The following is a 16,047-nucleotide window of genomic DNA, read 5'->3' on the forward strand; positions in this document are numbered from 1 at the left end:
CAGTATATAATTTCATTGTTAGAATAGAATAGCATAGGCCAGTTTCCTTTTTTTAAAACTATTTGAACAGTGTTACTTTGTTTTATAGATGTCCATAATTCTTCACCAAATACACCACGTATTTTTGTTTTTTCTTTTTTTTTTAAGTATTTGAGAATTTCTTTTTTTTTTTTTTTTTAATTTTATTTATTTGACAGAGACACAGCGAGAGAGGGAACACAAGCAGGGGGAGTGGGAGAGGGAGAAGCAGACCTCCCCACAGAGCAGGAAGCCCGATGCAGGGCTCAATCCCAGGACCCTGGGATCATGACCTGAGCCGAAGGCAGACGCTTAACGACTGAGCCACCCAGGCGCCCTATTTTTGTTTTTTTCATGTTCCCTTATAATTATTATAAGTATAATTACTATATTATATACCTACGTAGCTGCTTTATAACTGAAATCACAGTATAGATTTGATTTTAGAATCTCCTGTTTTACTTAATATACCAGCGTATTATTTTATATTGCTATATATAATTCTGTATAATTCTGTAATTTTAATTTTGAAATTCTATAATACTCTGTGGAGTTGCTATGAAGATATACTTAACACTTCCTTCCAATGTGGGATCCTATTTTTTAAAAGACTATTGATTGATATGTCCAAGGTGATATAACTATACCTTCCTTGTCATTAAAGTTTATCCTGCATTTGCATGATAAAGGATGACTCTTAGCCTTGTGATACTGCTAGTTAAAAAGTGAGACATTTAATTAGCAGGTTGTTTGTAGAATGTAATTGGTTCTTTGTTTTATGAGGTTTTTTTATTCCCCTTTATCTATTTCACCCATTCCCCACATTCACCTCCCCTCTGGCAACTACCAGTTTGTTCTCTGTATTTAAGAAGTCTGGTTTTGTGGTTGTCTTTTTTCCTTTGTTTGATTTTTTTTTTTTAATTTTTAAATTCCACATATGAGTGAAATCATGTGATATTTCACTTAGCATTGTACCCTCTAAGTCCATCCATGTTGTTGTAAATGACAAGATCTCATTTTTTATGGCTAGGTAATATTCCATTGTGTATCTATACCACATCTTCTTTATTCTTTCATCTACAGATGGACACTTGGGTTGCTTTGATAGCTTGGCTATTGTACATAATGCTGCAATAAACATAGGAGTGCCTGTATCTTTTTGAATTCATGTTTTCTTTGTTTTTGGGTACTCAGTAGTGGAATTACTGCATCATATGGTAATTCTAGTTTTAATTTTTTTGAGGAACCTCTGTACTATTTTCCACAGTGGTTGCACCAGTTTGCATTCCTACCAACAGTGTACAAGGGTTGTTTTTTCCTCCACATCCTTGCCAACACTTTTTTCTTGTCTTTTTGATTTTAGCCCTCTGACTGGTATGAGGTGATATCTCATTGTGGTTTTGATTTGCATTTCCCTGATGATGAGTGATGCTGGATATCTTTTCATGTGTCTGTTGGCCATCCAGAAGACATTTGGAAAAATGTGTATTCAGGTCCTCTGCCCATTTTTTTTAAAATTTGATTATTTGGTGTTTTGGTGTTGTGTTGTATAAGTTCTTTATATACTTTGGATATTAACCCTTTTTTAGATATATCATTTGCAAATATCTGCTCCCATTTGGCAGGTTGCCTTTTCATTTTGTTGGTGGTTTCCTTTGCCATGCAAAAGCTTTTTATTTTGGTGTAGTCTCCATAGTTGAATTTTGTTTTTTTTTTCCCCTTGCCTGAGAGGATATATCTGGAAAAATGTCCCTATGTTGATGTCAGAGAAATTACTGCTTATGCTTTCTTCTAGGAGTTTTATGGTTTCAGGTCTCACATTTAGGTCCTTAATTCATTTTGGGTTTATTTTTGTGATTGGTATAACAAGCTATACACAGTTTCATTCTTTTGCATATAGCTGTCCAGTTTTCCCAGCACCATTTGTTGAAGAGACAGTCTTTTCCCCATTGTCTGTTCTTGCCTCCTGTGTCATAGACTAATTGACCATACACGCATGGGTTTATTTCTGGGCTCTCTCTTCTGTTCCATAAATCTATGTGTCTTTTTGTGCCAGTACCATACTGTTTTGATTACTACAGCTTTGTAGCATATCTTGAAATCTGGGATTGTGATACCTTTAGCTTTTTTCTTCTTTCTCAAGGCTGCTGTGGCTCTTTGGGGTCTTTTATGGTTCCATACAAATTATAAAACAGTTAGGAAAGAAATTGAAGATGACACAAACAAATGGACAGATATCCTATGTTCATGGATTAGATGAACCAATATGGTTAAAATGTCCGTACTATCCAAAGCAATCTACAGATTTAATGCAATCCCTGTCAAAATATGAACAACATTTTTCATAGAACTGGAACAAATAATACTCAATTTTGGCTCTTTGTTATTATTCTGGACTGACCACCTCTCTTCCTCACACACACCAGTGATTTACCATATGGTATTTATAGTATAATGCAAAAGAGCACTGTCCAATAAAAATCACTTGTGAGTGATGGAAATGGTCATTATATCTACACTGTCCAATATGGTAGCCAGTAGTCACATATAGCTATTGTGCATTTGAAATGTGGCTAGTATGACTGAAAAACTGAATATTTAATTTTATTTAAGTCTAGTAATCCAAACTTAAATAGCCCATATGGCTAGTAGCTACCATATTGGATAGTGAAGATATAATGACCATTGGCTAGCTTATATATCTTTGGTGACCATATTTTCTGAATCCAAATTCTAGGCATGTGGTCAGACAATAGGACAGTAAATGTTTGTCAAATTAACTTGGTTAAAAAAAATATTTGAATTTGGTTTTAGTCCATTTAGATATTAGATACGTAATTGAAATATATGTATAAATGAAGTTATATTTTTTTTCACTTAAATTAACATTTTAGGACTTCAAATAATGTTTCGTGGTAAAAATGTAGCATAAAATTTACCATTTTAACCATTTTTGAGTGTAATTCAGTGGTATCAAGCACATTGTTGTGCAGCCATTACTACCATCCATCTCCAGAAGTTTTCCATCTTCCCAAACTGAAACTCTGTCTTAGTTGAAACAGTAACTCCTGATCCACCCCCCACCTGCCCTTAGTCCTTGACAACCACCATTCTACTTTCTGTCCCTAGTATTTTGACTACTGTAGGTACCTCACAAGTGGAATCATACAATATTTATCCTTTTGTGTCTGGCCTATTTTACTTTAGCACAGTATCTCCAGTGTTCATCTACATTATAGCATATGTCAGAATTTACTTCCTTTTAAGGATGAATATTCCATTGTTTGTGTATACCACATTTTGTTTATCCATTCATCTGTTCATGGACATTTTGAGTTGTTTTCACCTTTTGGTTATTGTGAATAGTGCTTCTATAAACATTCGTGTATAAGTGTCTGTTTAAATCGCTGCTTTCAGTTCTTTTGTGTATATACCCAAAAGTAGAATTGCTAAATTATATGATAGTTCTATGTTTAGCTTTTTGAGGAGCCACCATACCAAATAAGTTTTTAGTATTTATTTTTCAAGATCAGCATTTGCTAAAGATTATTTAAAACTTTTGCTTTAAGTTTCCTTGGCTTCCTTCTCTTTTCCACAACCCTAAGTAGTTAGTTAATTATTAGCAAATTAAATTTTAACTGGAGAGTTTTCCACTCATCACACACAAATTTATTTTTATATTATATAAAAATATATATTAGATTCAGCATTCATTTAAAAAACATGGCCTGTTATGTTCTAAGTATGGTAGGTACTCAATATTCTTGAAAGATAAATACAGTAGTCACCCCCTTATCCACAGGGGATATGTTTCAAGACCCCCAATGGATGCCTGAAATTGTGATAGTACCAAACCCTATATATACTATGTTTTGTCCTGTACATACATACTTAACAATAAAGTTTACTTTATAAATTAGACATAGTAAGAGATTAACAACAATAACTTAAAGTAAAATAGAACAGCTATAACAATATACTGTAATAAAAGTAGATGAATATGGTTTTTCTCTCTCTCTCTCAAAATATCTTATTGTATTGTACTCACCCTTCTTATGATGATGTGAGATGATAAAATGCCTACATGATGAGATGAAATGAGGCGAATGACATAGGCATTGTAACATAGTGTTAGGCTGGTATTGACCTGATGATGTGGCAGAAGGAGGGTCATCTGCTTCCAGACCATGGCTGATGACAGGTAACTGAATCCATTGAAAATGAAACCACAGATAAAGGGGGACTACTATATATTACTTCGTTATTTAGCACTATTCATATAAATATGCATGATTAATTCTCCAATTTTTTAGATGTTATTAAAACAAATCTGACAATTTTTTATTATAGCCATTCCATATCATAGTGCTAAGTCTTATGATATAATGCAGTGTGATACAGTAGAATAAACAAACAAGTAAAGAAATAGACACATAGATGTGAATTTAATTGCTGACCCTGATGCCTACTAGTTGTGTGACTTGGATTTTCCTGAGACTCTGTTTCCTCATATATAGAATTGGTCTGAGTATACCTACCCCTTAGATTAGATGGGGTATAATGCATGTACAGTGCCTGGCATGGTACCTGTCCCATCATAAGTATGCATTAAATGTTGGTTCCTTTCCTTATGTTGTTCTCTGTAACCCCCTGGGTTAGGGAAACACAACCATAAAAAGAATATGAATTACTTATTGCATCACAGAAAGAACATAAAATGCTAACACTAGATAGATTATCAGAGACTATTTCCTAGAGGACACATGCGGAATTCATTGTAAAGTGAAGCAAGGAGAGAAAACAAGAATAGCTCATTAATTTATTCATTTTTTAAAAGATTTTATTTATTTATTTAATTTATTTGAGAGAGTGAGAGAGGGCACAAGCCATGGGGAGGGGCAGAGGGAGAGGGAGAAGCAGGTTCCCCGCTGAGCAGAGAGCTCAACGTGGGACTCGATCCTGGGACTCTGGGATCATGATCTGAGCCGAAAGCAGATGCTTAACCGATTGCGCCACCCTGGTGCCCCAATTTATTCATTTTTTTAAAACAATCTTTTACTACACCCAACTTATATAATAAGGTTAAAAAGTTGAAAGTCAAGTCCCTGCCCTCACCAGCGTAAGTTCATTGTCTAGTGTGGAAATATGGATAAGTAAACAATTATAGTATACTATCATTAAATTCAGTATAGAGGCAAGTAAATACACTGTATGTATGCACAAGCATACACAATAGGCACTAACCCCAGACTGCCAGTCATGTTTTCTGGAAAATGAGAGGCTGTAGATTGAAAGATAAATGAGAACATTGGGTAGAGTCATGAGCAAAGGGTATCTACACAGAACAAAGTGTATACGCTTTCTGCACATAGGTGAGAGAGATCACGATAGGAGACTGTGATATATGTGCGATGAACCAGAGGTGACAAGGTGAGAGAGAAAGAGAGGAGCCGTACCATAAAGGGCCTTTAATGCCATAAAAAGTAATTATAACTGCATTGGCATAAGGTAGTGGATTATAGGTTGAAGGTTAGCGACATAACCACATGTGTGTCTTAGGACCTATCTGAAAGAAGATTGAAAAGCTAAGAACTGAAAGGTACCCACTGGATTATTCTGAGTTGCTGTGTGATCTTACAGAAAGTAGCTTAGAAGGTAGAGGACTGTGCAGTGTATGGGACATGAGCAAGTAAACACAGTGAGAAAAGGAAATAATTGAAGGAAGGATAATCATTTTATTGAGATATAGTTCACATATACAGTTCACCCATTTAAGTGTTATAGTCGTTCTTAGTATATTATAGTCATTCTTAGTATATTCACAGTTTTATAAATACCACCACAATCTAATTTTAGAACATTTTTATCACCACAAAAAGAAACCCATACCCCACCAGCAGTCACTCTGAGATTTTTTTCTTTTTTAATGGGTAGATATTTGACCATGTTTCTATGATAATTGGAAAGATCCAAAAAAAGGGAAGCATATCAAACATACATGAAATAAAGCATGTAATAGACTACCAAGCTCTATGAGGAACAAGGAAGGAAGAAAATCCAGGTCACAGACAGAGATAGACACTGGACAGCATGGAACAATACTTCCTTGTCTGAGATTAGAGAGTAGAAGGTTACCCTGAGGACTGGTTTAAGTAAATATGCATGAATGAGGGGGAAAGACAGCAAGATTATGAGGGTTTGTACTAAAGGTGAGATAGTATTTATGGAAATACCTAACATAATGATGGCTGCTTCATAGATGCTCAATAATAAATGATTACTTTCTTTCCATTGTTTTTCTCTGTTCTCAACAGCAGGAGAGTGGGTGTACAAAAAAGTTGACTGGAGAAGGGGTGTGTGTGTGTGTGTGTAAATATAAATGGAAACAGAGAGAGATGGGGTTACCATGGGAGTATGGTGGAATATATAAAGAAGGACTGAAAGTGGAAGGATGATTGATGAAATTGTTAAATGGGTGCTGTTAACTGGTAGAACTAGGCTGGTTTGGATAGATGGTAAGGGGCTGATAAATTGGGAGAATTTATCCTTTCATTCATTTATTCAGCAAATAATCATTTTGTTCAAAGTACTAAAAATCCAGAGGTGAGCTAGAAAGTCAAAGTCCCTCCCCTCATGGAACTCACATTCTAATGGGGAGCACAGAAAATACACAGTAAAGATTAATGAAGAAAATAAGACTAGGTAAGGGGATACAGAGTGACTTGTCAATAGGGCACTACTTCAGAGATGTTGCTCACAGACTGCCTCTCTATAAGCACTGTTTCATTCCTACTTTGAGATTGGAGTAAAGTATACACAGTGACCCAGGAAGGCAGCTCCTACTGCTCTAACCCTGGCCTGCCATGTGTCTGTAACCCCCAGAGCTGGGCAAGCCTCTAAGTCAAGTCTTGTCACAGCCTCCTGCTAGTTATAAAGCTCCCACTATTGCCCTCTTCCTGTTTGCTCCCTACCCCATCTCCAGGCTGTCTTTTCTTCAGAATCTTGTTCCTCTAAGATGCTTTAACATCTCTAATATTAGTAAATTTGTGCATACGCTTTACTTATATTAGAATGTCATCTCTATAAGATCACAGTAATGGGACCATGACAGATTTGTGCTTTTCTAGTATTAAAAGCAAACTAGACTGATTTCTGTAACTATAGTTTTACTTATTTCTGTTCACTACCATATATTTAATTTAACTTGGAACACTTAGGTATTCACACAGAGGCAAGTTTGTTTATGTACAAGTCATGTATTTACTTACTACTTCGGAAAAGCTTCATTTCTCTTGAGAAAGTTTTATTCTAGAGTGAATGGTTAATACATATGGCATAGTAAGTGATCATAAAAATAATCTCTCTATAAAAAAAGCACTAAACGATAGAAATAATAACCATAAGAGGGGGAAGAGTAATCAGAGAAACAGCCTGCAGCACATTAAACTTTTATGTTGTTTTTAATTTTTAGAAAACAGCTGGGTTATCAATATACAACTATGTCTACATTTGCATATATCACACACCAGAGAGAATTATTTTTCAGACAAAAAATAGTATATTCTATTTTTTTCAAATATCTCTGACCTCCAACTAAAAGATATATTCTTATCCTTAGCTGTTTATTCTAACAGACCTCTTTGCTTTTTATTTCTGTCTCTTTGATACTTTTTCCTTTTTCTCTACCTTTACTATTTTTCAATCTGTTCTATTTTCCAGCATTACATATATTCCCTTTTTTGTGCATTTTTAAAAATTGAGGTACAGTTGACATACAATATCATATTAGTTTCAGGTATATAGCATAATCTGTATTTTTATATATTGTGAAATGATCACCACAGTAAGTCTAGTTAGCATCTGTCACCATACAGAGTTTTGGATTTTTTTTTCCTGTGATGAATACATGTATTCTTTCATGGACAAGGTACACATAAATAAAAGTGGTTATTTTCTTATTATTGATTCTACTGAATTTGGTTTGACTTACTTCTCTTCCTTTATACAACCTTATCAAACCTTTCTAACAGCATTTCAGAAAAACTAAAGTCAAGGAAAGAAGAAATTTAAAAAGAGAGAAAAATTATGATACTTGAACTCAGGCTCAGATATGAGTAAGAATAAATATTTATATTTTTATTAAGGAAAAAACCCTTCTAAAATCCAAATTCACAAAATAAATACATGATGAATATTAATTATACAAATAATTTTTCTTTTCCTAAAAATGTAACATAAGTATTTTCCTTAGATATTTTCTTTAAATATATTTAGCATATAATTTTATTTACAAGCATGGTTTCTAGAACAATTTTCTATTCTTATCCAGAATTCAACTATCAGTTTTAATATAAATGGTATTTGCTATATCCAAAAGTTGAGAACTCTGTTATCTAACTGTTAGTGTAAGACATTTCATTGATCAAGTTTTAGTAGGTCAGAAATAAGTTTTAAAAATTGTATGTACAGTGATGTGCTCTGAGTTGTATAGACTATAATAGGAGCACAAAGGAGGAAAAGCCAACCCAGATGAGGGGAGTAATAACTGCCTAAACATAATCCTTAAGAAATGAGTTAAGTAGACAAAGCAACAGAATGGGTAGGGGATTCAAAGCGGAGAGTATTAGATGTAGGAAGGAGTATAGTATGGCTCTATGACTGGAAAAAACTATGTGGTAGGTGGGGAAGGCATAGGAAGCTGGTGATGAATAGCAGCTAAGTTGATGGTATCTCCAAACCATATTTGGAAATCATTTATGTCTGTCTATCATTAATCAAGCCACCATCATCACTCTCCCCCGGCTAGTCTTAGTAGACCTGGTCACCCTTTTCTGCCTACAGTCTATTTTCTACAGAGGTGCCAAAACGTTATTTTAAAAATGTAAATCAGATCAAGTCAGTCCTTTACTTAAACCTTCCTATTTCACTTTAACGATAGAATAAAGTCCAATTCGATCCACATGATCTGGCCCTTGCCTACCTCTCTGATCTCAGGCCATGCTGTTCCCTTCCTCATTCGTGCGTCCTGCCATACTGACCTTCTTTCTGTTCCTGATCATGTGACAGTTGTCATTGACTTAGTGCCTTTTTATGATGGTGGTTTTCTCTGATTATTCCAGATTTTCACATGCTGGCTCCTTGTCATTTATCCCTCAACTTAAAGGTCATCACTTCAGTGAGGGCTTGCCTTCATATATGCAATCTAGTTATCTCTTTGATATTAAATTAAATTTAATTTAAAGCTAAAGAATATGGTGTAGTTGATACAGATTATTTGAAATCTGTTGAGACTTGACTCACAATGGACATAGTCAAGTTTCATAAATCTTTTATGTATATATTTGAAAAACAATGGATATTTTACAGTTTTTAGGAGTAGAGGCCATTTTACAGTAAGACAGTAATGACGTGAGGATAATTAGTGAATGTGATTTTTAAATTATTAATGTTAGTTATTCTGTGCTATATTTGACCTTAAACTAAGCAATTCCAAACTGCTATTCTTTTTTCAATTTTTGTGATCTCTTTTTATATTTTTTATATTTTATATTTTTTTATTTCAGCCCATTAAGCTACCAGTTCTTGCTTCTTGTACTATGTCAAGTATATCTGTCTTTTGGGCATCCCTCCTCCTACTCTATAATTCACTTTCTTAGATGCTATAGCCTAAGAAACCAGATTTGATAGGACTAAATTAAAGGAAAAGTAAATAGGTTTTGATTACTTTACCGGATACATAAACATAAACTACAGTAATCAAGACAACATGTTCTAGTGAAGGAACTGAAGTTTAGTGGAACAGAATAGAACTTCCAGAAATAGACCTATTATATATGAGCATATATGATAAAGGTGGTATTTTAAATCACTGGGAAAAGGCTATCTTGTTCAATATGTGATGTTGGGACAGTTAGCTAATTGTTTAGAGTATAAATTTACTTAGATTCCTGTTTCATATCTTAAAGTGAAAGAAATTACAAATGAATTACAATTGTTTGGAATAAAGACTACATTACAAATACAAAAGATGAAACTGCAGAACTTAAAAGATAATGTAGGTGAGTAGTTTTATAATCTTGAAATGGAGAAGGCCCATTTTATAAGTCTAATACCAAAACCAAAAATTATTAAGGAAATTGATGTATTTGGCTACATAAAAACTAAGTTTGTATACATCCAAAAAACCAATAAATAACAAAATTTAGGAACAGATAATTCAAAAAAGATGAAATATAAACCATAAATGAAAAGTAGTTCATCCTCACTAGTAATCAATGAAATTCAATTTAAAATGCAACATTTTTGCCTGTTAGATTTTTTAAGATTAAAAACAATGAAAATCCTAATGTTAGAAAACAGATATTGTGAATCTCCAGTTTTTTTCTTCCACTCCTACTGGGAAAGGGGCCTGTTTTCACATTAAAATCTCAGAATAGTTTCTGACAATTAAAAAAATAAATAAAAGAAGACAGCCATTGTCATATATTTGATGAGGATGAAAATCAATTTAATCTTTATAGCAATCTGTATCAGTTTTTAAAATTTTCATGTATTATTTACATAGAACTTTAGTCAAAAGCAGTAATTGAAAAAGTATACAGAAAAGTATGTTAAATTGTATAGTTTTTCATAATAGCAAAAGAAAAAAAACACACATAAACGTCTAGCAATAGAGAACTGTTTGAATAAATATTGGTATTTCCATACAGTGGAATGCTGTACATCACCAAAATATTGCTATGGAAATGTATTTTGCCATATTATAGGGGAAAACATGTTAGGAACGTAGAAAATACAAGTTTTACGTGTGTATGTAGGCATAAGGACAAGTCTGGAATTATAGACCTCAAGATATTTATATGGCAATCTAACCAAAGATGGTCATTATCTTTGGTTAGTGAGATCATGGAATTCTTTCATTTGCTACTTTGTGAATTCTGAAAATTGTTTCTCTTTAAAATCAAGGAGAAAAAGCCAACCAGACTATAACTCTTTTTCTCTTCTGAGGAAGAAAAAGTCTCCTCTTGGAAATCTGAACAAGTGAAGCTTATCAACATGAAGATAAGGATACTGACTTTGCTTTTGGATATTTGGAGGTCTTTTATGATTACTTTCTGGTTTTTTGGCCATGTTCAGTGTTGCCAGGATTGTGACTTTGTATAATGATCTTCACGTAACTTTGATAAAGATGAAGGATTTACAATTTCTTAACTTTTTCTCACTCTGTTATTTGATTTTCTCACTTTGTTATTTGATTCACTGAGCTATGATTTTTTTCATACATTTTAGCAATTTGGGTTTATTTCTTTTCCTGTCATATTTGAGGAGGACCAAAAAGGTCACTTCTACTTTTTTTTTATTAATTTTATTTTATTATGTTATGGTAGTCTCCAATCACTTCTCCTTTTAGGGAAAATATCTTAGATATATCACTGTTAATTGTAGTTCTTGTCATCATTTTCTAAAATCAAGAAGACTTTGGCCCAATACTCATGAATTCTAGATCTCTGGGTTCACTACTTAGTTGTGGGTGTGGGTGTGTGTCTACAATTAAATAGTTATATGAAGGGCTTTAAAAACTTATTCAGCAAAGCAATGCATAATAACTATAAAAAATTAAATAATTCAGAATTATAAAGTAAAAGAGTGGAAAGCCCCCATCCCCAAATTTGTACGTTGTTAAGGAATACCAGAGTCACGTGCTGATGTCAGCTATAGCAGTTCCTGTAGGATATGGTTTGATATATACAGAAAAAAGCCTCTGCCATAGAATCTTTCACCTTTTACTGATGCTTAAAACTCCACTATTCGAGATAATTTGATTACACATCTTTTTTTTTTTCTTAAGCAGTCCTTTCCAATCATTCAAATGCTCCTTGTGCACAGGATTTGCTACTAGGTTTTGACAAAAGGGGAAGTACAGACATAGCATGGGGTCTGAGCCACCATTGTGTAAGGAGTGCAGGGCGAATCCCGAGGCGTGTGAGAGGTTGGAAGAAGAGCTGGAGAGGTTGAAAGGCAGAAAAATACATTGCTCAGGTAGGTAGATGTTGCTCAGGAGCATTAATACGAATAATATTATCTGTGCTTTGTCATCTTGCACCTTTTCTCTGGAAGGGTCATTTTCTCCTTACTTTTCAAGTAAATACACTGTTACTTTATGTTTATGTAAGTTCAGAAATTAGTTCTTAATTTCCTTTTGAAAATGAAACTTGGCTCTATGTACATAGAAGGACAGGGAAGAGGAGGAGGAGAGCCATGATATTGCTCAATTTAAAGAATTATATGCAATGGGTCTCATAATGTGAAAGTAAAGTCAGAAAAATTTCCCTAAGTTATGTTTAGTGTCAGTGGTTGGTTTTCGCTCTTCCAGATTTATCCTTCCAAATGCTGTCTTAGCAACACATAATCCCTCTGAGAAGGTCTGTTTTCCAAACACAGCAGGAGCAGTGTGTAAGTTTACATGACCCCAGTTTCACGACAGCAGTAGCAAATCAGATATCTTATCCAAGGAAAAGCATTTTTGGCTTAGAATTCAATCACTTTCATGGTGGGAGTCAACAACTTGTTTCAGCTCTAACACTACTGCAGAGCACTGGCCGCAGTGAATCTTTCAGGAAGCATAAACACAATTGGTATTTATAGCATTGTTAACATTTGTTAAATAGTTAGGGGAACGGTCTGTAAGTCTGTTTTAAGCAGGTGGGGCAGGAGTCTTTGTTGTGACTGCAGTGAGATTTAAGAGTAGGACAGTAAGACAACACAATGACTCCGGTTGTAGCAAGAGAGTAAATTAGAAGTACTGAATACAGTAAGTTAAGACTTCATGCAGCCACAGTTCAGAGTGTTACAAAAATAATTCTGAAGTATCTCTGGCCAGAAGTGTGTTACACAGATGGCACATTTGACACAGTGCAGGGCAGGAACTGTACAACGAAAAGCCAAATAAACAGTAAGGATTAGTCAAGTTTTAATTGAAAACCTACATAAAAAATACCTTGAAATTATGCCAGACTTTCTTGTATATCAAAACCATAATAATAGAAGTTTCCCTTAGTCAATTAAATGAACATCAAAGTTGTCAGTAAAGCGAATCTTTGTATTTTGCTGGTTATTATTACATATTGCAGTCTTCTTAAATAGGTATAACTAAATTATGCATGCAGGGTTACAAAGCAGGCACAGGGTATTAATATTTTTATGAATTTTTTGCCCTGTCAACTACCCAAGGAATCCAGAGCCACTCTGTCATGCTGATGATTTCTGTCATGAACCCATTTACTTCAGATACCATCTTCATTCTAAATTGAGAATGTGAAAAGTAGTCTCAAAACAAGTGACTGAATTTTGTTCTCTAAATTTTAAACTAAATATAAGCTTCTAGAAAGGGTAAGATGAAAAAAATTGCAGATTTGGAAACTCTATATAAGATTATTTGCAATTATGACAGATTTCTAAATGTTCAGAATAGCAACATTAAAAGAACATTGTTAACAAAGATGAGGAAGTTTACTTAGAATAAATCACTGTTTTTAGTTTTCATTGTTGGTGCAAAAAAGCAACAGAAATTCTATTAGTATATTTGGGGAATTCTTGAGTCAAGTATAAATTTTTTAAATGTTAAGTATTATTAAACTATGTTCTAACAATAACTTTGTCGTCTTAACCCGCTCTGTCCCTGCCAGTACCATGTGACTGGAGAGAGAGAGAGAGAGAGAGAGAGAGAGAGAGAGAGAGTGTGTGTGTGTGTGTGTGTGTGTGTGTGTGTGTTTGCATATTGTCTTTCAACTCTGAGTTCCTCAAGGTCAAGGATCATGTCATCTGATTGCTCACTGTACCTCATTTCATTATTCTTAAACAGTGGATGTCACAATATTTTTGAGAAAATAGACCACATGATTTTTACCACATGAATGACCAAATGACTGCTTCTTTCCAGGACATAGTTTAAACATATTTGTCTGGTTTTGAGAAATAATTTAATGTTCTGAATACAGTAAAATAACTCTTCTGATTTTTCTTTTCCTTAAGAAATTTGCCCTACATTTTCACTGTTGGCCTCTTTGGCCTCTCAGTATTGGCAACCTCTTTGAAGCAACATTTCACTTATTTTTCTAGGCAGGCTGCTTTATCTACTCATTTCCAGTAGCTAGAGATGGAGGTGTTTTGAATGAGCACATCAATGTTCTAGACAGAGATACTGTTTGAAATTATCCATGAACACAGTGCTGCTGAACATTATTGAGTGACATTTGTTTCTCTTGGTTGTGTCTGCTCTGACTAGCTGGTTTCTTTCAGATTGGCAGCTGGGATTATGCTGCAGTGGATGGACAGCTATAAGAAGTAGAGATTGTAGTGAGGCTCAGTCAGGCCTCAGTTTAATGTGTGTTTGGAATATATGGGTTCAGTTAAATGTACTAATGGGAAATCTATGCATATTTTTACAATTTAAAATTACCTTATGTTTTACCTTACTAATTTCTATAACATTATTGAATAAATATATAAGTAAAAATACTCATCTCCTTCCTTAATGTTCCCTCTCTGCTGATTTCTTATTATTGCATTCTTATTTTTTTAATAAGTTTCGCTTTATTTAGCAAGCTATTCTTTCTCTTTGCTCTTTATATACTTCATACCATCATCATGACATGTATAGGTCTCCAGATAACCAATGCATTGTGAAAAACATAGTTTACTTACAAAATTTATATATTTTTCTAAATAATAATAAATGATGACAAAATATTACTAAAACGAAGGCTCCTTGAAATCAGGTAGATCTAAGTTAGGAAATAAGCTCAAATAACAAAATTAACTTTGTAGCAAGGTCTCTGTATTTCACAATTTTTGACCAATTTATCAACTGGAGTTGTTCCTAAATGATTAAAAAATTCTTCTGGCTACTATGTTGATGGAGAAATTAAACTTCATAAAGCTATATTAAATATTGGCAGATTTTTCTTTAGATTTTCATGCTTTTTAAGATTTTTTTAAAAATGGAAAATCTTTTGTTTTTATTTTTGAAGTATGCATGTTAAGATGTTAAATAGCGTAAGATGCTAAACAGTATATAAGTGAAGAAAGTATTAAAGTATTAATTTTTATTCTGCCAATCTTTTCATCAGATAACAGTTGATAATAGTTTGGTACATGCCCTCCAAATTTTAGACATGTATATATTCAAATATATATACTTACATAACACATGTAAGTATATATGTGTGTTTATATTTTTATTTTTATTTTTTACCTAAATGAGATCATACACTAAATTCTTTGGTAATTAGGATTTTTTTCCATCAGTGTATTATAGACTAATTTCCATGTCAGATGCGTTCAGACCAACTCATTCATTTTAATGGCTGTATAGTATTCCACTATCAGAGTTTAAGTAGTTTTGTCCCCTAAGTTTTACTGCTAGAGAATGCTTGTATCTAAATTGTTTTACATTCATCTGATTCTTTCCTTATGAAAATTTGTAGAAGTAGAATCAAAAGCTCAGTCTTTAGTTGAAAACAAAAATTTTTATTTTTCTATATGTCTAATTTCTCAAAATTAAAAAAAAGGTTATGTTTCAAGTCCAAGTTTACAGAGTAACTTCTGTTCAATTTAACTTATTTCTTCACCATATTGTCTCTCTGTATTTTGAATATTTATATGGTTGAGTTTAAAATATGCTAGGGGACCCTGTGTAGCTCAGTTGGTTAAGCATTGGACTTTTGATCCTGGCCTGGGTCTCAATCTCATGATCATGAGTATGTGGGTGTGGAGCCTACTAAAAAAAATTAATTAATTAAATATGCTAGTATGTCATGACTTTTTTTTTTTTTTTTACTGATGAGCTATTTATCTTTTATATTTATGCCTCACAACGTTTGAATTCTATGTTTTTTATTTCTAGGGCACTTTGAATATTTACATTTCAATCTTAAAAGATTCCTTTTAAATAATTTGAGTTAGGTTCATTATGCTATTTTTTTAAAGATTTTCTTTTTTTCTTTTTCTTTTGAGAGAGAGAGCACGCAC

General features: G+C 33.4%; 1 protein-coding gene across 5 annotated transcripts in view; it reads left to right on the forward strand.

Annotated features, from left to right (window-relative positions):
- The window catches only part of LRBA (LPS responsive beige-like anchor protein), a 741,906-nt gene that overhangs the window by 662,955 nt on the left and 62,904 nt on the right, over positions 1-16,047 (forward strand). The window lies entirely within an intron of this gene.

Source organism: Eumetopias jubatus, unplaced genomic scaffold (assembly GCF_037043125.1).
Source record: "Eumetopias jubatus isolate StellerSeaLion01/CBP00866 unplaced genomic scaffold, mEumJub1_p1.0 scaffold_2, whole genome shotgun sequence".
Taxonomy (NCBI): Eukaryota; Metazoa; Chordata; class Mammalia; order Carnivora; family Otariidae; genus Eumetopias; species Eumetopias jubatus.